Below are 23,588 nucleotides of genomic sequence, written 5' to 3'. Positions count from 1 at the left end.
GGATGGTCCCAAAAATGTGTCAAAAGTGTCCGATATGTCTGCCGCAACATCACAGTCACGATGAAAATCGCAGAACGCCGCCATTACTAGTAGGGAAATGCTGCATGTGCAATAGCAAGAAGGAGCATGCGGGTGCGCAAGAATTAACATGCACGCTCGCAAAATGTACCTTGCACACACGACACTGGTTTTTGTGCCCAATGGCCTATATAAACAGAAGCACTGCAGCTGAAAGGTACTGTGTAGTCTTCAGCTTGTCCTAACCCACTGTGTATGACCCGGCTTCCCTTATGGACTCTGCTACCACCTTCTGCCTTATATCCTTTCTACACGGCTGTTACTGACCTCAGCTTGATTCCTACTCTCTTTGCCTCCTGATTTCATACCATGCTGCCAGGCTGTTTTTGCCTGCTAAATTGATAAAACATTGCCTAACTGTTACTGACCTCAGCTTGTTTCCTGGGCTCTGTCTTTGCCTCCTGATTTCATACCATGCTGCCAGGCTGTTTCTAAATATGGCTTGCTTCCTGAACTCCAGCCTCCTAATCCGGTTTCATACTGCACCTGTAATGAGTTCCTGCCCAGTGATCTTTAACTCTCAGTTCTATTAATTTGGCTGCAACACAGATCTGGCTTGATCTGCAAACAACGGCACTCGTGCTACTCTGTTCCTTTAAGCTCTCTGCCAAGACCTTCAGGAGTGTTGGGCAGAAGGTGCAGGAGCTACTCAGTCTCTATCAGGTACATGATAAATACACTAAACCCTATTGGAAAAGTCCATCCAATTGCTATTACCATCATGGATGGATGCCAGGGAATTAACCCCACTCCTGTTTCCTGCATACCTACTGAGAAGATAGTTATCCCTGTCTGAGTTTCCTCTTTCCTATGCTGTGGGGTCCACGACAGGACCAGTCATTTTCCTGTACTAATAGATATATGTGACTTAACATAGGAATTCCATACCATCTGGGATAGTTAGAACCAATTGCAGGCTTATGCAAGCATCTGAAAATTTAGGGGTGTGTTTAAAATTTGCATAGCTGTTCATCCATTGAAACTGCATGTAAATTCATTCTGTGCCAGTGGGGCAAAACCAAACTTTTTAAGGCTTTATTCTCTGCAACTTGAATATGTGAATATGAAAAATAATTCATTATGGCTACTAGATGGAGCTGACTATCATAGAAAATAAGTATGCTCCTCATAGGCCATATGGCCATGGCCATAATGCGTTATTTCCACTTTCACATATTGGAATTGCAGAACATATAGTCTAAGAGTATTTGATTTTGCCCCATTTGTACAGAACAAATTTACATTCAGTGTTAAGGAACCAACAGCTCTGCAATTTGTTATTATAAATACACCCCTCAATCAAGCCATACACTAGTAGGATTTCATTTTTTTGTTTTGAGAACGCTCATGCAATTTTCTAATGGTTAGTGGGGCCATATCAACATTTGTTTTTGACCACAGTGATGAGAAAATTCTAAGGAGCATGATGAAAATGTTTTCTTGAATTAATGATTTCCTAACGACAAATGTGGTTTGCATTCAGGAAAGTCCATTCACTCCAAAATTTAACATAAAATACAAATGACCTTTGTCAAGTCACCAAATGTACTAAAAACATTTCAGAGGGTTGTGGGTGTGGAGCCTGGGGCACAATGACATGTTACATGTTACACCCATATATGTGCTCCTTCTGTGTGTCACTGTGCCAAGACATGTGTCCAACAAGGCTCACTCTATGTATTTTGTTATAATGCTGTCATCAGAGATGGATGGACACAGAGCCAGGGCCTCTACTCTTTATACAAAACCTCTTCCTATATCTCTGCTTTAATACAAATTGTAAAAGTCCTAACTGCATATTCCATTATATTATTACTAAATAATGCATTGCTATAATAAAATAATAAAATGAATTTATTACCTGACATCATCCAAGATGGAGGAAATATACCCAAAGGACAGCTAAGTAGAATTAGGAGAAATTGTGAAAATGATAAGAATTTTGAAGAACAAGCTAATGAAATAATTAATAGGTTTACAAAGAAGGGGTGTAATAAATCTATCTTGGAATTAGCAAAAAAGAAAATACTGTAAAGAAAGAAAAGTAGAGAATTGTTTTTTAATCAAGAAAAATCAGTGAAAAATGGGACAGGAGAATGTGTGTTTATAACCGACTATAGTAGAAAATACAGAGGATTGAAAAAAGTAATAAAATAACACTGGCCAATCCTACTGAAGGATAAAATTCTTGATAAAGTACTACCAAATAAAATAAAATTAATCTACAGAAAAGCCCCTTCATTATGTACAAAATTAATACATGATGTGTTAGATCCATCTAATGACAGAACAGCATTTTTTGAAGGTAAAGGATTTTATAAATGTAATAGATCTTTACCATGCTGAAAAACATATAGAAATCTGATTATTGGACAGGTGGGTGGAAATATGGACAGGTGGGTGGAAATGAACAGTGTCCATTTACAACCTCTTACCTCCAGGTCCGATTGGGTCAGCTAAAAAAGAAAGACAAATGATACTCTGTCCTCTTCTGTTTATGTGGAGCAGATCAGAGGAGATCAGAGGAAGTGGGGTGTAAATGGACAGTGGGCAAGGCGCAGACATCATGGCTCTGTCCTGAGTGGCTCTGTCACGAGTGATGCACAGTTTCACCAACGCAGTTATCAATTCTGATCATGTCTTCTCTGCTCTTTTACAGGTAATTGTCTCCTATCCATCTGCACATCTCTACTGAACTGACTTTGCTGACTTTGCTGTAACATATTTTTGGTAATTGTCTCCTATCCATCTGTACATCTCTACTGAACTGACTTTGCTGTAACATATTTTTGGTAATTGTCTCATATCCATCTGTACATCTCTACTGAACTGACTTTGCTGACTTTGCTGTAACATATTTTTGGTAATTGTCTCATATCCATCTGTACATCTCTACTGAACTGACTTTGCTGAAACATATTTTTGGTAATTGTCTCCTTTCCATCTGTACATCTCTACTGAACTGACTTTGCTGACTTTGCTGTAACATTGTTTTGGTAATTGTCTCATATCCATCTGTACATTTCCACTGAACTGACTTTGCTGACTTTGCTGTAACATATTTTTGGTAATTGTCTCCTGCTGCCATATCTTTAAACTTTCATATTTACTGCTAGCTCTATAACAAACACACTGCAATAGCAATATTACTGGTGATTGATTCTCAACTCCATGTGGCTTGAGTGATCAAGAGAGGTAATTAGCTTTATGACCCTAGCCTGTGTCTGTAGCTGGTCTGGTGTTGGCCATCTCCTCCCCATATTCAGGTGTCTCACATCAGACCCAATAATGACCAACTGAGAAATGCATCCGAGCTTAGTCTCCCTATAAATTTATGGCAGCTTATGGGGTGGCGCAGACAGGGGCAAGGCGCAGACATCATGGCTCTGTCACGAGTGATGCACAGTTTCACCGACGCAGTTTAACGAAAGCAGGATAACTAAAGCTGCATGAACAACATCAAAAACTCTGCTCCGCTCTGCAAGACGACAAGCAAACCAGCTTTGACATTTATTTTATATTAGGTTAGTTTCCCACTCTCTATCCACTAACATGCTCCTTATTCTCTTCCTTCTCACATTGGTATCTTCTATCCTCAAATTATCTTTACTCGACCCCTCCTCTCTTCCCTGCAGCATGCACATATCACCCTCACTCCTACCCTCTCCCTACTATGGCACCCATCATCTCCTGCATTTGCTGCACCCACATGCTGACATAAACACCAGGGCCACTAGACACATGCGCTCATGCACATCCCACTCCCACCTTGCCTTCCTCGCCCTCCTCCTTCTCCTAGTCTCAGGTGACATTTCTCCTAATCCTGGTCCGCCATTTTCCAAATGCAAGCCACATATCCAATACCCCTCCCCCTCTGGCAACCACCGCAATCCACTCAGTTTAATTTCTATCCCCCTGCTTCCTCAAAGCACTCCACCAATCTCATGCGCCCTTTGGAACGCCCGCTCCATCTGTAACAAGCTAACATCTGTACATGACCTCTTCATCTCTCATGGCTTGAACATATTCGCCATAACAGAAACCTGGCTTCAAAATTTTGACTCAGCTTCTCCTGCTGCCCTCTCCCATGGTGGTCTCCATTGGACTCACTCCCCCAGACCCAACAGACAGAAAGGAGGTGGAGTTGGCTTCATTCTATCCCCACAAAGCACCTTCCAAGTCCTTCCTGTCCCTCCCTCTCTATCCCTCTATTGGCCACCTAACCAATTGTCCCTTGGATCCTGTTCCCTCATAACTACTACGGTCACCCTCTTCTTCTATTCTATGCTCCCTCACCCACATCTTCAATTTCTCCCTCTCTAGTGGCATCTTCCCCTCCCCTCTAAAACATGCGCAGATCACTCCCATTCTTAAAAAGCCTTCACTGGACCCTACCGACCTGAACAACTTAAGACCCATCTCATTGCTCCCATTCACCTCTAAACTTCTAGAACACTTAGTCTACAACCGTCTTAGCTCCTACCTCAATGAAAATAACCTTCTTGACCCCCTACAATCTGATGACACCCAAATCTATCTGTCTACTCCTCACCTCACTCCTTCAGTCTCCTCTCGCATTACTAACTTACTAACTGACATATCAGCATGGATGCCGCACCACTTCCTTAAACTAAATCTCTCTAAAACTGAGCTATTAATATTCCCCCCGCAGTTACAACCTTTTGTACCACCTGCCCCACCCTATTAGATTGTAAGCTCTTCTGAGCGGGGCACTTTTAATCCTCTTGTATTTTATTGTATTATAACTGTTTTGTCTCCCTTTTATATTGTAAAGTGCTGCGTAAACTGTTGGCGCTATATAAATCCTGTATTATAATAATAATAATAATAATAATAATAATAATAATATTTGCTACCTGCTGCTCATACAGAAGAGGGAGCTTTGTCCATGTCTAATCTGCAGAAACATAGCACGGATGTGTCCTCTGCCCCTTCTGCTCTGATCAGCAGTTCTGTGAGCTGATTCCCTACTGAATGGAATAGAATCCACCCCATGTGAAGGGGGCTTTAGATTTATGATATTCAGGGCTTTTTTTCAGCGGGAACGTGGGGGAACGCAGTTACGGCACCTCCAGCACTGAATGTATGGAGTGGCAAGGGGTGCTGTGGTTGTGCAGGAGGTTCTATTGATGCTGGCTGCTGGGGAATCTATTGTTGCTGGAGGGGATCTACTGTATTTTTGCAGGGGGGGGCTATTGTTGCTGGAGAGGGCTATTGTTGTTGGTGGAGGATCTGTTGTTGCCAGGGGTGGGTCAGTCATTGCTGGGAGGGAGCTCACGGTAGGGAAGGGGTCTATTGCTGCTGGCTGCTGGTGGATTTATTGTTTCTGGGGGGTCCAGTGTTGCTGACTACAGGGAATCTATTTTACTGTCTTTCTTGTTATTAACAAATTTCATACAAATTACTTAGCACCACAAAATAATACTTGGTTCTGTATTCTCTAAATGAGGCGGTACTGGGAGGTGGGAAGGGGTGCAACCAAGGAACGATGTTCGGAGGTGGGTAAGGGGTAAAGACAAGGGTGACTCGGAAGGGGGGAGTCCCTGTACCTATTCTCTGAGAAAAAAAGCCCTGATGATATTAAACACTCTATTAAATGTGATTGATTCAACACATGTGTTTTATGTTCTGGAGTGTCTATGTGGCCTACAGTATGTAGGAAGAACTATTAGAAAGTTAAGTGTTACAATTGGAGAGTACATAATTAATATAAGTGATGGATATAAAAAAAACATGGTGTGTTGAGACATTTTAGAGATGTGCATAATCCTAGATACTAGATCCTAGTCTTTTTGTGTTTTATGGTATAGACAGGTTTAAAAAACATTGGAGAGGCTCTGATCTCACAAAAGAAGTTTCAAAAGCAGAAACAAAATGGATCTATGAACTTGACATTCTGCATCCTTCTGATCCTAATATTGATATAGACTTAAACTGTTATTTTACTAAGTTTTAATCTATTTTAAATATATTTCATATTTTATTTTATTTTTATTTTATTTTAGAGATCTAGCTATTAGGTGGCATATTGGTAAAGTATAGTTGGAGGTTGGGCATTTACATCAGAGTTAAAGAAGGTTAGAGTTGTATTTTAAAAATCGGGTGTATCGCTTTAAGAGGAAGGGTCAATGAACAGACATAGGATTTTAGTAGATATTTGTCAATTTTATTATTTTAATATAGGAATGCATTCTTCAGTAATAAAGAGTAGTATGATGGGAATATGCAATTAGTATTGACTTTTGCAGTTAGTATCAAAGCAGAGATGTAGGAAGAGGTTTTGTATAAAGAAAAGAGGCCATGTCTCAGTGTCCACCCATCCTTGGTGATGTCAATCCGATGAAACGCATAGGTAAGGGCTTGTTGTACACATGGCAGTGACACAGGAAAGTAGTTGCTCAGAAAAGCTGAGTATTTTGTGATCCTGGTGTGATGCTAGAATGCTGAGTGCCGGTCAAGGCACAAAATAATGTGAGTGTGTTGCAATTTGTTTTATGCTGTTTTTAATAAAGTGTGGTGTGCAGCGCTGAAAAGTTTTAGTAGAAGTGAAGATTGAAGATTACTTTAAAGACTGCTTACATTTTGTATAAGGACACTTTGATTCATTGTGCCCTGGGCACTTTATGTAGAAGAACACTTGGTTGATGATTGACTAGTGTTTATATATTTTTATTTTAATAAATTAATATTTTAGTATTCTTTACCTATGGGTACTTGTAATACAGTTGCTGGGCTAAAAAGAATTGGTGTAAATTACCCATATTGGCACAGACTTGTTATATTGCCACAATATTAGGTGAGTTGAGCTCACTCACTTTCCCTCACTTCGTATGGCCACCAATCAGACTGTGAGCCAGCAGGCGCTCCCCCCGCCTGGCCTCATGTGCCCCCTGCCCTGATTGGTCAGCAGTGGTGCACCCCCTCTGACACTTTCTTGGGTTGCTAGGCCTTTGTAGGCTTGGGCTACACTGTCTCCTCCTTCTTGAGGTCTGGGGTTTTGATAGCATTCCTGGCTCCCCGATAGTCATGATTTGTTTTCTCCTGCTCATGATCCTATCTTGGATTTTTCTTTCAGATTGCCTGCAGCCTTTACTTCAAACTGTTTACTGGATTATGCTTGCCAGCAACCTTCCCTGACCTCCAACTGTGTACTAGATTTTGCTTGTCTGCTACCTACCCTGACATTGGAAATGTTCTCTGGATTATGCTACCGGCTATTGCTTTCCCATACTACCACCAGCTCCTATGGCAAAGATGCTCTACTGCAGCAGCCATGAATTTGTTTTGTTTAGTAAAAACAAAAATTGAAATAAAATGATTATTATATGTTTTACTAATGGTCAAATGACAATATTAAATCTGCATTGAACCCAAGACCAAAAATGTACTATATTGCAGCTTGCCAATCATTGGATATGATGTCTGCATTAGTTTTGTTTTCGTTGGATTTTTCCCTCTGTACACACCTACTGTATAGTGCACCCTCACTCTGGATGAAGAAGCACAGGGACACATTTGGACAGCAGTATTGTCAGTCTCGATGTAAGGGTAGTGTTAAATGGATTAGCAGATTTAAATACACTAAAAAAAATGCTTACACTTTATAATCAGTTAGAGCAAACTTTTTTTTTTTTCTTTTGGAATAAAGGTTTTGCATGAATAAATAAAATCTGATCATTTTAATCACCCCTGCCAATATTAAGTGGTTTGTCTCATTCATGTAAACGTATCAATTCTGCTGGAGAGCTTGTGCTTTTTGAAAAAAACAATAGAAAATAGAAGGAAGAAAGGCTAAAAAAGAAAACATAATGCAGCCATCACATCTAAAAATTGGTCTGCAATAAATTCATTGTTTGCTATTGGGTTGAATACCTTTTTAAAGTGCTGTATGCTATGGATGAGATTATTTATACAAAAGGTTTTCTTGCTAGAATGTCTTCTTCTTAGAGATGTTATAGAGCAGTCATTGGAATGTGTTGTATGAATGTCCTTGGACGATTTTGTTAAGCAGTCTTGGACAGACAATTGGTCTCTTAGTATTGTAAAGCGGAGCATTTCAGGCCGTGGGTCACCATTAAGCTGATAAAGCGTTCCATTATAACTGAAAATAATGTTTCTTGTAATTGCAGATGTGGGACTTGTACAAATTCTTAATGAGTTAACATGAAAGATATTAAGGAGATCCTAATGACAAATGTCTAAATATTAAATGTTTAAAAAAGCTCTCCTGATGAAGACATCAGATTCTAGTGAAGCACTTGACTCTGTACATACATTTCTCCTGAGCTTTACTTTTACTTTGCAACGTTCCATTGTAAATACATTGTAAAACTTTTTTGTTTACCATGAACAGAGGCTGCTTTCATTATCAGTAGGTAAAAAAAAATCACTGTAGTTTTTGCATGAATTTTTTAATGGTTTCATTGTTCATGGTTGTCAGACTTCAGATGACCTTTCACCTCTACCTCCCAGGTCCAAGAGACATCTTTAGACAGAGTAAGTTAAAGTGGTTGTAAACTCTTATACATACCCAGTGAAGTGACCGGCCTCAGTTGATACACAGAGATGAAACTAATCCTCCTACAGTTGTACCTGTTTATCTGCAACCTTGTCTCTCTTACATCAGTTCAAAGATCAGAATTTACGCAACATTTCTGATCATCAGAAGGCAGAGAGGTGGGGATTTGATGTTACAAACTGCACCGCATAGAGCAGAGTGTAATCTGAAACCCGAGTGGAGAGAATGGAAACACTCCCCCTCCCCTATATAATCTCAAAGGGAAACATGGATAGCTGAGGTTGTCAATCTGAGACCTGAGTGGAGAGAATGGAAACACTCCCCCCTCCCCTATATAATCTCATAGGGAAAAATGGATAGCTGAGGCTGTCAATCACAGGCTGTGTGCTTGAATTTCCCTATCCCCCTGGGTCCCTTGGAGTCGGCATAAACTGTCAGAAGTGACTCAGTGATGCAGATAGCAGAGGAATGTGCATACAGTTTCACAGGATGAATAGCTCTACAAACATTCTATAAATACACCCACAAGTGTACTGCCTGTTCCTTGCATGCAGTGGGCTCCAAAGGGGTTTATTTTAACATTAAAGTGGAGTTCCACCCATTTAAAAGTCAGCAGCTACAAAAAGTGTAGCTGCTGACTTTTAATAAACATGTGACAGCCCGATGCCTCGCTTCTCTCCTCCTCTCCCCTGCGGAGCTGGAAACGCAAGCCGCGCAGCACATTATGAATGGCCGGGCAATCTTCTGGGACCTGTGACGTGCCCCAGAAGATTGCAGGGTGGGAGGGGGAAGAGGTGAACTTCCCCTCGGCGCCAGGAGAGGAAGTGGGAGCTGGGCACCTGTGAAAACTAGGTACCCACTCACCCTGAAAAAAAATTACATGCCAAATGTGGCATGTCAGGGAGTCACAATACTTAAAGCGGAAGTTCCACTTTTGGGTGGAACTCCGCTTTAACATGAGTACTTGCAAGCAGCAAAACATGCCTCCACTTATTTTAGGCCAGAACAGGTTCACTTTAAACAACTATGTCAACTATATCAAGCCCAGTAAAACAATGCAAGCTTTGAAGCATTTTTTTTTCAACTCAAAGCCATTATGAATATACTAATATTGTGCTGGTCTGGCAACATTAAAGTTAATCTTGATTGGTTGTTATAGGTTACTGCAATTTGCTCCTTGCATCATATCTTGAAAAGAGTCTGTAGATCTTTCTGTAAAGTGAGTAGGCAAGTATACTTGTCCCCTGACAAACTACTAGGTTTCGGCATATTTGCCTGCTATAAACATGCTTAATTGAAAACACTGGTTGTGAACTGAACCTTGACTTTAACAGAGTGAGCGTAATTACCCGCAATGGCCCAGATTCATTAAAGAAACTTAAGCCTTAGCTTGGCTTAGTCAAACTGTAGCAAGGCTTAATACACTTTAATGAATCCAGTCCAAAAGAAGAGAAGAAAGCTGTGAGATAGGAAAAAGAACATTCAAAAAGTTTTCAGCAACAAAAAAGCAATTATGATCTACGCCTTCAAATATTTTGACTGCATTGAATTTATTATTGATGTATTTTGTTTTACTTATTCATTCTTAAAGTCACTGCACGACACATGCAAAGTAAAATAATACAAAAATGCAAAAATACAAACTGACTTGAATATGACATTTGTAAGTAAACCCAATATATTGAACACTGTGACCCTGATTCATCAAGCTGCAAAAGGATTTAAATGAAACCTGTACACATAGAGATATGAAGGCTGCCATCAGAGGGTACCACTGGTACTCCTGTAGAGGCCTGGGCATACAGGGGGCCCAGACAGCATAGGGATCAGTGGGGCGGGAAGGAGCAGATGCAGAACGATGCATTGTGCTGGTCTCTTCAGCAGCTAAAAGCCAGTTTCTCCCCCACTCCCTCCCACTGGCTTTCAGCTGCTGAAGAGAGACACACAGACATGAGCAGATCTGTAGGGGTGATGGGGTGTGCTGCAGCCACGCAACTGTGTTTTGCCTCGCCCCAGTACAGCCCTACCTTGGATGCTATGCCTAAGTGGCCGCTGATCTCTCCCCACCCCTCAGAGCTGGGACAAGGAAGCGGCCTCCTGGGGCAGTGAGAGAAGGAGTGGTGGAGTGGAGAGAGCCAGGAGGAGGTGTGCTGTGCTCTCCGGGCTCTCCCACCTGTCAGAGCAGCGCTCCTCCAGCACATGAGACAGGATCTCTCTTACATTGCATCGGACTGTACACACACACAGTTTGATTACCGCCCCTAAGGGCTATTCATCCCTGGGAAGCAGCAGTGGCATTGCTATAGGGGTGTGGGGGGGGGCCACACTGGGGGAACACCCGCCGGAGGGGTGACACCGGGGGCTGCCACTAAACACTGTACTATAGTGATTGCAGTGGAGCAGTGAGAGCAGGGCACCCAGCCATGTAGGGGAGGCTGCCTGTAACACTCCCCAGTCAGGTCAGGCTGTCCCTCGGGGATCTCCAATATCTCCCAAGGCAGTTGGTGGATGGAGCTGGGGGTGTGGTTGCCTCCTCCACTCCTCCCACGGACTCCTTCACTATGGCTGATCCTGCATCTGAAGGAGATAGAGGCTAGGACACAGCAGACCTGCCCGAGTCTTCATCTGCAGGCATGAGGCATGCTGTGTAAGTTACTGCACAGTGTACAGTGTCACTACATAGAGTCCTAACCTGCCCTATACCACCCCAACCTGCCCTGTGTCACCCTAACCTGCCATATACCACCCCAACCTGCCACTATACCACCCTATACTACCCTAACCTACCACAATACCACCCTACACTATCATTTACAGGGGCCAGTTAGGGGTGTGCCCCATGGCCGTGCACTGCCTGCAGGGTGCTGGGCAGCCTAGACATAAGGGGGGTGGCACCATGTTAAACCGCACCAGGTGACAACAACCCTAGTGACAACACTGGAAAGAAGGAAGTGTAGGTGGGGCTATAATCATAATGTGTGTGTGTACAGTCTGATGCGATGTAAGAGCGATCCTGTCTCATGTGCTGGAGGAGCGCTGCTCTGACAATAGATGGTAAAGGGGGGGAGGTTTCAAACTGTACTACGGCTGCACTGTATTGTGTACTGTGTACACCACCAGAAGTGTTGTAGAAACTGTACGCACTGTATTAGATACGAGACTGTATATATACAATATCTCACAAAAGTGAGTACACCCCTGACATTTTTGTAAATATTTTATTATATCTTTTCATATGACAACACTGAAGAAATGACACTTTGCTACAATGTAAAGTAGTGAGTGTACAGTTTGTATAACAGTGTAAATTAGCTGTCCACTCAAAATAACTCAAGACACAGCCATTAACGTTTAAACCGCTGGCAACAAAAGGGAGTACACCCCTGAGTGAAAATGTCCAAATTGGGCCCAATTAGCCATTTTCCTTCCCCGGTGTCATGTGACTTGTTAGTGTTACAAGGTCTCAGGTGTGAATGGGGAGCAGGTGTGCTTAATTTGGTGGTATCTCACTTTCTCATACTGGTCACTGGAAGTTCAACATGGCTCCTCATGGCATAGAACTCTCTGAGGATCTGAAAAAAAGAATTGTTGCTCTACATAAAGATGGTCTAGGCTATAAGAAGATTGTCAAGACCCTGAAACTGACCTGCAGCACAGTGGCCAAGACCATACAGCGGTTTAACAGGACAGGTTCCACTCAGAACAGGCCTCGTCATGGTTGACCAAAGAGGTTGAGTGCACATGTTTAGCGTTCTATCCAGAGGTTTGCCTTTGGGAAATTGACGTATGAGTGCTGCCAGTATTGCTGCAGAGGTTGAAGGGGTGGGAGGTCAGTCTGTCAGTGCTCAGACCATATGCTGCACACTGCATCAAATTGGTCTGCAGGGCTGTCGTCCCAGAAGGAAGCCTCTTCTAAAGATGATGCACAAAAAACCCTGCAAACAGTTTGCTGAAGACAAGCAGACTAAGAACAGTGATTACTGGAACCATGTCCTGTGGTCTGATGAGACCAAGATAAACTTAGTGATTCAGATGGTGTCAAGCGTGTGTGGCAGTAACCAGGTGAGGAGTGTCAAGTGTGTCTTGCCTACAGTCAAGCACGGTGGTAGGAGTGTCATGGTCAGGGGCTGCATGAGTGCTGCTGGCACTGGGAGCTACAGCTGATTGAGGGAACCATGAATTCCATGTATTGTGACATACTGAAGCAGAGCATGACCCCCTCTCTTCGGAGACTGGGCTTCAGGGCACTATTCCAACATAATAACGACCCCAAACAAACCTCCAAGACAACCACTGCCTTGCTACAGAAGCTGAGGGTAAAGGTGATGGACTGGCCAAGCATGTCTCCAGACCTAAACCCTTTTGAGCATCTGTGGGACATCCACAAATGGAAGGTGGAGGAGAGCAAGGTCTATAACAACCACCAGCTCCGTGATGTCATCATGGAGGAGTGGAAGACGACTCCCGTGGCAACCTGTGAAGCTCTGGTGAACTCCATGCCCAAGAGGGTTAAGGCAGTGCTGGAAAATAATGGTGGCCACACAAAATATTGACACTTTGGGCCCAATTTGAAAATTTGCACTTAGGGGTGTACTCACTTTTGTTGCCAGGGGTTTAGACATTAATGGATGGGTGTTGAGTTATTTTGAGGGGAAAGCAAATTTACACTGTTATACAAGCTGTACACTCACTACTTTACGTTGTAGCAAAGTGTCATTTCTTCAGTGTTGTCACATGAAAAAATATAATAAAATATTTACAAAAATGTGAGGGGTGTACTTACCTTTGTGAGATATTGTGTGTATATATATATATACTGTATATATATATATATATATATATATATATATATATATATACACTCATATATACACTCTGCATTTAGCATAGACTATATATTCAGTGTTTACTCGATAGTCAGTCAGTGCAAGCAGTGTATTAATATATATATATATACTCTGCATCCAGTGTATTCTATATCTACATTGCATTCTGTGGTGTACTGTTTCTAATACACTTCAGGTGGTGTAATACATATATATATATATGTATTACACCACCTGAAGTGTATTAGAAACAGTACATCACAGAATGCAATGTAGATATAGGCTACACTGGATGCAGAGTATATATATATATGTATTACACCACCTGAAGTGTATTAGAAACAGTACACCACAGAATGCAATGTAGATATAGGCTACACTGGATGCAGAGTGTATATATATATATTAATACACTGCTTGCACTGACTGAATATCGAGTAAACACTGACTATATAGTCTATGCTAAATGCAGAGTGTATATATGAGTGTATATATATATATAACCTATATCAAATACACTGCCACTAACTGAATAACCTGCCTGCTTAACATAAATCAAGCTATCTCTCTGTCCACGCCAACAACACAACATATGGCCGCCGTGTAAGCAGCCTTATACAGTGTGGGGCGTGGGCTTAGCCCCCTGAGCCATGATTGGCCAAAGGCACCCTGCCTTTGGCCAATTATGGCTCTCTTGGCAGATGCAGGTCAGGTGCATACTTTGGCCAATCATCATACAGCAATGCACTGCGATCTCGCAGCGCATTATGGGGCGTTCTGCGACGCTCATATTTTCTGTGAATGCCCCATAATGCTTGCTGTTCAGCGAACAGGCAGACTCCCGATGTTGGAGTCGAACTTATATTCGACCCGAACATCGAGCTCATCACTATAAAGGACTTAAAAACATAATTACGCTATCTGGATCTTTTTTCCCTTATCTGAGTACATAGTGGAGACGATTTGCAGCGCTGACCTTGTCCAGGAAGGAGGATGACGGCCATTTAAAAACTATTCCAACGCTTGATGTTTTTAACCCTCTGGTGATTGTGAACCCCTAGGGGGAAAGTGAGGCACGGTTTGAGGATCTCTGGTGTGAGGTGCACTTCTACAATTCCACATTAAGATCACCACAAGTGTCTTTTGGACTGGCTATCACCTTCTGTTATACATCTTTTCTCATATGCTGACACCGTATGAAAGCTGGTCATAATAATTAATGACAGTAGCACTGCTGCGGTATATATTGGTACTTATTGAGGTACCTGTGGACATTTTTACTATTTTTGTTTATACAGTTTATGAATTTAAGCGGCTGCTAACTTTTGGAAACATTGAAATATTCGAATGTCTCCCTTTGTGCCTCTTCTTTAATATCCAAGATTAATAAATCATTAACCTTTCATCCCTTTAGCAGCCAGAGCTCTTTGATCTTTAGAATGCATAGTACCTTTAACCATGTTAATTCGGATCAAGTGTGTTCAAATGACGAAGAATTTACAAATGAATGTTTTCAAAAGACTGACAATATTTTTGTTGGCGTAATGGTAAATGTTATCACTTTGAGGAAACCATGGAGTGAAATGGAGAATGATTTTTAAGATGATGTCAGCTGATTAGTGTAATTGCACGAAGCTGTAAGGTAATGTTGTCAAAACTGATGAAGAGGAAATTGCATTTAAACCTAATCCCCTGATCAGCAATAGACAGTAACACACTTGCAAATATAAAATATAAAAGTGGAGATGATACCTAAGAAAAATTATTTATTTTGCAGAGTCAGCTTGTCTAAAGCCTGAATGTAAATCAAATTTTCACACAATAGAAAAACTTATTAACTGACCCGCTATAACTACATAAGAAGCATTTCCACTAAACCAGTCCAATCAACTTACCTTAAAGGGAATTTCAAGTAGTTTTGTATGTATACTCTATGGGCAGGACTAAAAGCATCATTTTAAATCAAATAAACATACATACAGTGCCTTGAAAAAGTATTCATACCCCTTGAAATTTTCCACATTTTGTCATGTTACAACCTAGAACGTAAATATATTTTATTGGGATTTTATGTGATAGACCAACACAAAGTGGCACAAAATTGTGAAGTGGAAGGAAATTTATTAATAGTTTTCAATTTTTTTTACAAATAAATATGTGAAAAATGTGGTGTGTGTTTGTATTCAACCCCCTTTACTCTGATACCCCTAACTAAAATCTAGAGGAACCAATTGCCTTCAGAAGTCACCTAATTAGTAAATAGAGTCCACCTGTGTGTAATTTAATCTCAGTATAAATACAGCTGTTCTGCGAAGCTCTCAGAGGTTTGTTAGAGAACCTTAGTTAACAAACAGCATCATGAAGGCCAAGGAACACACCAGACAGGTTAGGGATAACGTTGTGGAGAAGTTTGAAGCAGGGTTAGGTTATAAAAAAATATCCCAAGCTTTGAACATCTCACCGAGCACTGTTCAATCCATCATCGGAAAATGGAAAGAGTATTGCACAACTGCAAACCTACAAAGACATGGCCATCCACCTAAACTGACAGGCCGGGCAAGGAGAGCATTATTCAGAGACGTAGCCAAGAGGCCCATGGTAACGCTGGAGGAGCTGCAGAGATCCACAACTCAGGTGGGAGAATCTGCCCACAGGACAACTATTAGTCGTGCACTCCACAAATCTGGCCTTTATGGAAGAGTGACAAGAAGAAAGCCATTGTTGAAAGAAAGCCATAAGAAGTCCTGTTTGAAATTTGTGAGAAGCCATGTGGGGGACACAGCAAACATGTGGAAGAAGGTGCTCTGGTCAGATGAGACCAAAATTGAACTTTTTGACCTAAAAGTAAAACACTATGTGTGGCAGAAAACTAACACTGTACATCACCCTAAACACACCATCTCCACTGTGATACATGGTGGTGGCAGCATCATGTTGTGGGGATGCTTTTCTTCACCAGGCACAGGAAAGCTGGTCAGAGTTGATGGGAAGATGGATGGAGCCAAATACATGGCAATCTTAAAAGAAAACCTGTTAGAGTCTGCAAAAGACTTAAGACTGGGGCAAAGGTTCACCTTCCAGTAGGACAACGACCCTAAACATACAGCCAGAGCTACAATGGAATGGTTTAGATCAAAGCATATTCATGTGTTAGAATGGCCCAGTCAAAGTCCAGGCCTAAATCCAATGAAGAATTTGTGGCAAGACTTGCTATTCACAGATGCTCTCCATCCAATCTGACTGAGCTTGAGCTATTTTGCAAAGAAGAATGAGCAAAAATGTCACTCTCTAGATGTGCAAATCTTGTAGAGACATCCCCAAAAAGACTTGCAGATGTAATTGCAATGAAAGGTGGTCCTACAAATTATTGAATACAAATGCGCGCCATATTTTTCACATATTTATTGGTAAAAAAATTTGAAAACCATTTATAATTTTTCTTCTACTTCACAATTATGTGCCACTTTGTGTTGGTCTATCACATAAATTCCCAATAAAATACATTTAAGTTTTTGGCTGTAACATGACAAAATGTGGAAAATGTTAAGGGGTATGAATATTTTTTCAAGGCACTGTAAATGTTACATATGTGTCTTTATTTTTTTAACTGTCCATCCTGCAGCTTACCTTCTGTTTTAAAAGGTTTGTTGTTTACAGAGCTCAGTAGCTCCAGCTGGAATTTTCACACACAAATGTGTCAAAGCAGTGACTCATATCTCTCCCCCTTCATTCCTCGCTCCTCTAGCATTCCTCTTATTCCTCATTCCTATCTCAATTTCTCCCAAATTACTCAGTTTTAGGAATTAGTTAAAGACTGCAAGCCTAAAAGTAGATTGCTTATATGCTCTTTGGATAAATCATGGTGCGCTGGGAATCTTGTATCATTAAATAAATGTTTATTAAAAAAAAAAAACTCACTGTCTGCTTTGAAATCTTTTTTTTTTATAATATATATATATATATATATATATATATATATATATATATATATATATATATATATATATATATATATATATATATATATATATATATATATATATATATATTTTTTTTTTTTTTTAAATAATTATACATACAAACAAAGCAGATAATATATCAAATAAGTTCATTAAATATCTGAAGTTATTAAATGATATATAAGAAAAGGAAGGAAAAAACTAAACAAAACAAACACAAATTAAAAAGAAACAACAAAACAAAAACATAAACCAAACAAACCTTGCACCTCTCGTATCAAATTCACTTATCATATAACAACCAAAGTATAATAGAAGCATAAATACAATCTACTAATCAAATTAAGTTAAGCTCCTTTAATATCAGTCGTCAAGCTATGGAAGCATCCTTCCTGCAGCTTCAGTTTATGTTTCTTTTGCATATTACTTTCTTTTTCTTCTCATCTACTCCACTTCCTTCTCCTTACTCTCAATCTCTACTACTTAAACGGTCATAAAGTTTGTTACTGGGTTCTATCCACCATGACCATATTTTACCAAACTTTTGAGGTGTACCTCTATGCTTATATGTTATTTTTTCTCTTTTAAGTATATAATTACGTTTCTTAACCCATTGTTTATGGGTTGGAGGATCAGCAGATAACCATTTTTGTAGAATAACTTTACATGCTAAGTATAACGATCTTATCCACATAGTGTACATCTCTGCAGATAATTCTCCATCAGGTATTATTCCCAATAGTTCCTATTATCTCAGTAAAGCAAAGTGAATTTAGGGTTGTGAATATTTTTTCCCGATAACGATAAAGTTTCAGACAGAAAGGGCCATTCTATACTGTCGAATGCTTTAGCTGCATCGAGTGACATTATGGCTCTATTTCCCATATTATCTGAATGAATGAATGATTTGTATAGTGCTGCACATGCGAACTGAATCGCCTCAAGGCGCTAGATCTCTCCTGTGTTGTCCAGCTCCTTAGAAGAGGTAGGTCTTGACTTTCTTCCTGAAGGCCTGATGGTTTTCTTCCATGCGGATGTGAGCAGGTAGAGCGTTCCATAACCGTGGTCCTTGGACTGCGAATCTTCGTTCTCCTTTTGTTTTGTAGCGGGTTTTTGGAATAAGGAGGAGGCTTTGGTTTGAAGATCGAAGACTGCGATTGGGCGTATAGTGCTTTATTTTCTCACATAGGTATTGAGGAGCATTTCCTTGTATACATTTGTGGGTGAGGCAGAGGGTCTTGAAAGTGATTCGGTTCTTTAAGGATAGCCAATGTAGGCTCCTCATGGAAGGGGAGATGGATTCCCAGGGTTTTTTTTCCTGTTAACAGTCTTGCCGCCATGTTTTGGATGAGTTGCAAGCGCGCAAGCTGATATTGGGGTAGTCCTATGTAGAGGGAGTGTGCGTAGTCAAGTCTGGAATTGATGATTGTTCCAACTACTGCTGCTTTGTCCTCTTCTGGGACGAAGGGGATGAGTCTACGTAGCAAGCGAAGGAGATGGTGAGATTGGCTGACTACTGATCCTATTTGTGCATCCATTGACATTTCTGAGTCAAAAATGACTCCGAGACGCTTGGCTTTGGTGCTTGGAGAGATGGTCTGTCCGAAGATGGTGGGTGGTGTCCACGGGGTCTTAGTTTTGGAATTTTGATTTGCGTGTAGGAGAAGAAGCTTTGTTTTTGATCCGTTGAGTTTAAGAGAGCTAGTGGTCATCCAGTCGTCTATCAAAGTGAGGCATTTTTCTAGTTGCTGATGATGGCTTTTTCTCCAGGGATGCGAAGGTAGAGTTGGGTATCATCAGCGTATGAGTGGAAGCAGAGGTCCGATTTTCTGATGATTTTGAGGAGTGGGCGGATGTAGATGTTGAAGAGCACTGGTGACAATGGTGAACCTTGAGGGACTCCACAAGAGATTGAGTGGGTTTCAGAGGTGAAAGCTCCTAGTTTCACTGTCTGAGAGCGATTTCCTAAGAAGGATGCGAACCATTGTAGATCTGGATCTGTGACTCCTGCTACTTCTGTGAGGCGGATGAGTAGAGTATTGTGGTCCACTGTATCGAGTGCTGCACTGAGGTCCAACAGTACCAGGAGACATGATTCTCCATCATCAGCTGCTTCGAGGGCGTCGTCCCATATTTTGAGAAGTGCCGTTTCTGTGCCATGGCCTGGGCGGAAGCCTGATTGCAGAGGGTCCAGGAGTTTGTGCGTGTCCAGGTGGTGTTGAAGCTGTTGTACTACTGCTTTCTCCATAATCTTGGAGATGGTGTTGAGGCTTGTTATCGGTCTGCGATAGTTAGGGTCCTTAGGGTCGAGGTTGGGTTTCTTTAGGAGGGGTTTGATGATGCCATGTTTGAAGGCGGTTGGAACAGTCCTTTCTTTGAACGACTGGTTGATGAGGTGTGTTACAGTGGGAGCCAAGATGTCGGAACATTCTTTCAGGAGTTTTGTGGGAATGATGTCGTTTGGTGAAGTGCTGTCTCTGAGGCTTCTGATGATGTTTTTGGTGGTGTCAGTGGTGATTGGGATCAGTGAGAAATTCGGTGCTTGTGTGATGATCGTATTGATTTTTTCTTTTTGCTTTGGTTGAATGAGATTGGTTGTTTGTTCTGTTGAATTGTTTTCCGGATGTTGTCGATTTTATCGATAAAAAAATCCGATAATTCATTGCAGAATTCTTGGGTTTCGTTTCCTGGGGGCTCTAGACAGGTAGGGTTCATTGTCTTGGTGACTATTTTGAAGAGTTCCCGAGGGCGGTTTAAGGCTGATGAGATGGTGTTTGAGAAATGTTCCTTTTTTGCTTTGAAGATTGCTTTGTGATATTTCTCCGTGAGTGCTTTGTAGTTTGTGTGGTTTTCCTTTGTGGGTTTTCTTCTCCAGGCTCTTTCAGCTCGTCTGTGTTCCTGCTTGAATAAAGTAAGAGTGCCATTAAACCATCCAGAGGTTGTTTTGTGGATGTGTGTTCTACGTTTTGGTGCCACTGAGTCCACAGTTTGTAGTAATGCCTTGTTTAAGGAGTTGAGTGTTTGTTCCGTTGAGTGGTTGAGTGCTATTTTGTTTGATAATGTGGTTTTGAAGAGTTCAGAGTGTAGTTTCCTCTGAGATCTTGTCCAGTGTGTTGTAATTGCCTGTTTTCGTTTTTGGAGGGTGGTGTTGGTAGCGATATTAAATTTGATAGCGTGGTGATCCGTCCATGGTAGTGGTAGATTGTCGAATATGTTGACGTCCATATTTTGTTTGAACATGAGGTCTAGAATGTGTCCTGAACCATGTGTGGGAGCATTTCTCAGTTGCTGCAGACCTAATTCTTTCAGTTGGTTGATGCAGGCGGTGGCGATAGGGTCTTGGGTGGAGTTTGCCCAGAAGTTGAAATCTCCAAGTGCCAAAAAGTTACTCTTCTGGGACGAAGGGGATGAGTCTACGTAGCAAGCGAAGGAGATGGTGAGATTGGCTGACTACTGATCCTATTTGTGCATCCATTGACATTTCTGAGTCAAAAATGACTCCGAGACTCTTGGCTTTGGTGCTTGGAGAGATGGTCTGTCCGAAGATGGTGGGTGGTGTCCACGGGGTCTTAGTTTTGGAATTTTGATTTGCGTGTAGGAGAAGAAGCTTTGTTTTTGATCCGTTGAGTTTAAGAGAGCTAGTGGTCATCCAGTCGTCTATCAAAGTGAGGCATTTTTCTAGTTGCTGATGATGGCTTTTTCTCCAGGGATGCGAAGGTAGAGTTGGGTATCATCAGCGTATGAGTGGAAGCAGAGGTCCGATTTTCTGATGATTTTGAGGAGTGGGCGGATGTAGATGTTGAAGAGCACTGGTGACAATGGTGAACCTTGAGGGACTCCACAAGAGATTGAGTGGGTTTCAGAGGTGAAAGCTCCTAGTTTCACTGTCTGAGAGCGATTTCCTAAGAAGGATGCGAACCATTGTAGATCTGGATCTGTGACTCCTGCTACTTCTGTGAGGCGGATGAGTAGAGTATTGTGGTCCACTGTATCGAGTGCTGCACTGAGGTCCAACAGTACCAGGAGACATGATTCTCCATCATCAGCTGCTTCGAGGGCGTCGTCCCATATTTTGAGAAGTGCTGTTTCTGTGCCATGGCCTGGGCGGAAGCCTGATTGCAGAGGGTCCAGGAGTTTGTGCGTGTCCAGGTGGTGTTGAAGCTGTTGTACTACTGCTTTCTCCATAATCTTGGAGATGGTGTTGAGGCTTGTTATCGGTCTGCGATAGTTAGGGTCCTTAGGGTCGAGGTTGGGTTTCTTTAGGAGGGGTTTGATGATGCCATGTTTGAAGGCGGTTGGAACAGTCCTTTCTTTGAACGACTGGTTGATGAGGTGTGTTACAGTGGGAGCCAAGATGTCGGAACATTCTTTCAGGAGTTTTGTGGGAATGATGTCGTTTGGTGAAGTGCTGTCTCTGAGGCTTCTGATGATGTTTTTGGTGGTGTCAGTGGTGATTGGGATCAGTGAGAAATTCGGTGCTTGTGTGATGATCGTATTGATTTTTTCTTTTTGCTTTGGTTGAATGAGATTGGTTGTTTGTTCTGTTGAATTGTTTTCCGGATGTTGTCGATTTTATCGATAAAAAAATCCGATAATTCATTGCAGAATTCTTGGGTTTCGTTTCCTGGGGGCTCTAGACAGGTAGGGTTCATTGTCTTGGTGACTATTTTGAAGAGTTCCCGAGGGCGGTTTAAGGCTGATGAGATGGTGTTTGAGAAATGTTCCTTTTTTGCTTTGAAGATTGCTTTGTGATATTTCTCCGTGAGTGCTTTGTAGTTTGTGTGGTTTTCCTTTGTGGGTTTTCTTCTCCAGGCTCTTTCAGCTCGTCTGTGTTCCTGCTTGAATAAAGTAAGAGTGCCATTAAACCATCCAGAGGTTGTTTTGTGGATGTGTGTTCTACATTTTGGTGCCACTGAGTCCACAGTTTGTAGTAATGCCTTGTTTAAGGAGTTGAGTGTTTGTTCCGTTGAGTGGTTGAGTGCTATTTTGTTTGATAATGTGGTTTTGAAGAGTTCAGAGTGTAGTTTCCTCTGAGATCTTGTCCAGTGTGTTGTAATTGCCTGTTTTCGTTTTTGGAGGGTGGTGTTGGTAGCGATATTAAATTTGATAGCGTGGTGATCCGTCCATGGTAGTGGTAGATTGTCGAATATGTTGACGTCCATATTTTGTTTGAACATGAGGTCTAGAATGTGTCCTGAACCATGTGTGGGAGCATTTCTCAGTTGCTGCAGACCTAATTCTTTCAGTTGGTTGATGCAGGCGGTGGCGATAGGGTCTTGGGTGGAGTTTGCCCAGAAGTTGAAATCTCCAAGTGCCAAAAAGTTTTTGGTCTTCAGGGTGTGAGTTGACATGAATTCTGTAAAGGGTGTCAGGAGGTTTGTCTTCGGTCCTGGTGGTCTGTAACATTGAAGTATGTGGATAGTAACTTGGGGTGTTGTTTGTAGATGTAGGGTGAGTGTCTCCATGAAAGGCACTGAGTTCTGTACAGTTGGTTTGGTGAGCGCAAGTTGAGATTTGAAGATCACTGCTAGGCCTCCTCCTTTTTTTCCTGTTCTGTGCTCCGTTAGGATCCTGTAGTTCTCAGGTACTAATTCGGTTAGGATGGCGTTACAGTCGGGTGTTAGCCAGCTTTCGGTAATGAAGAGGCAATCTATGTTGTTTTGGGAGATTAAGTCGTGCACTTCCAGTCTGTGCTTGACTGCAGATCTGGTGTTGATCAGAGCGCATGCTAATTGTTGTGGTTGAATTGTTGTCTTCCTAGATTTGATGGTTGATTGTAAGTTGGTCCTTAGTAGTTGTTCATTCTGTAGTATTTTATGAACGGAAGTTGTTAATGTTGAGGTGGTATTTCTTAGCCTGTGGAGAGCGTCCGCCGAGTACTTGAAGTTGCACATGGCGAGAAAATTACTGAAGGTAGGATGATGCGGTGATGATACTGATGTATCGATGGTGGAGTTGCTAAGTAGATGGTGGTCCTGAAGGGTGCCGTTGCTTCTGTTGCTGAGAAGATGATGGTCTGCTTCAGGTGCCGTTGATGACGGTACAATGGGGCTTGGTGGTGGTGGTGGGGGGCCACGCAGGCCTTACCGCCCTCCTGTTGATCCAGAGGAAGGCGAAAACCCCTGCTGAGCTGGCCAATTGCTACAGCAGAGGAAAAAATTCCTTCCTGACCCCAGAGGCGATCGG

The sequence above is a fragment of the Aquarana catesbeiana genome, linkage group LG03 (genome assembly GCF_042186555.1).
Source record: "Aquarana catesbeiana isolate 2022-GZ linkage group LG03, ASM4218655v1, whole genome shotgun sequence".
NCBI lineage: Eukaryota > Metazoa > Chordata > Amphibia > Anura > Ranidae > Aquarana > Aquarana catesbeiana.
The sequence above is the reverse complement of the archived record's forward strand: the minus strand, read 5'-3'. Positions refer to the sequence as shown.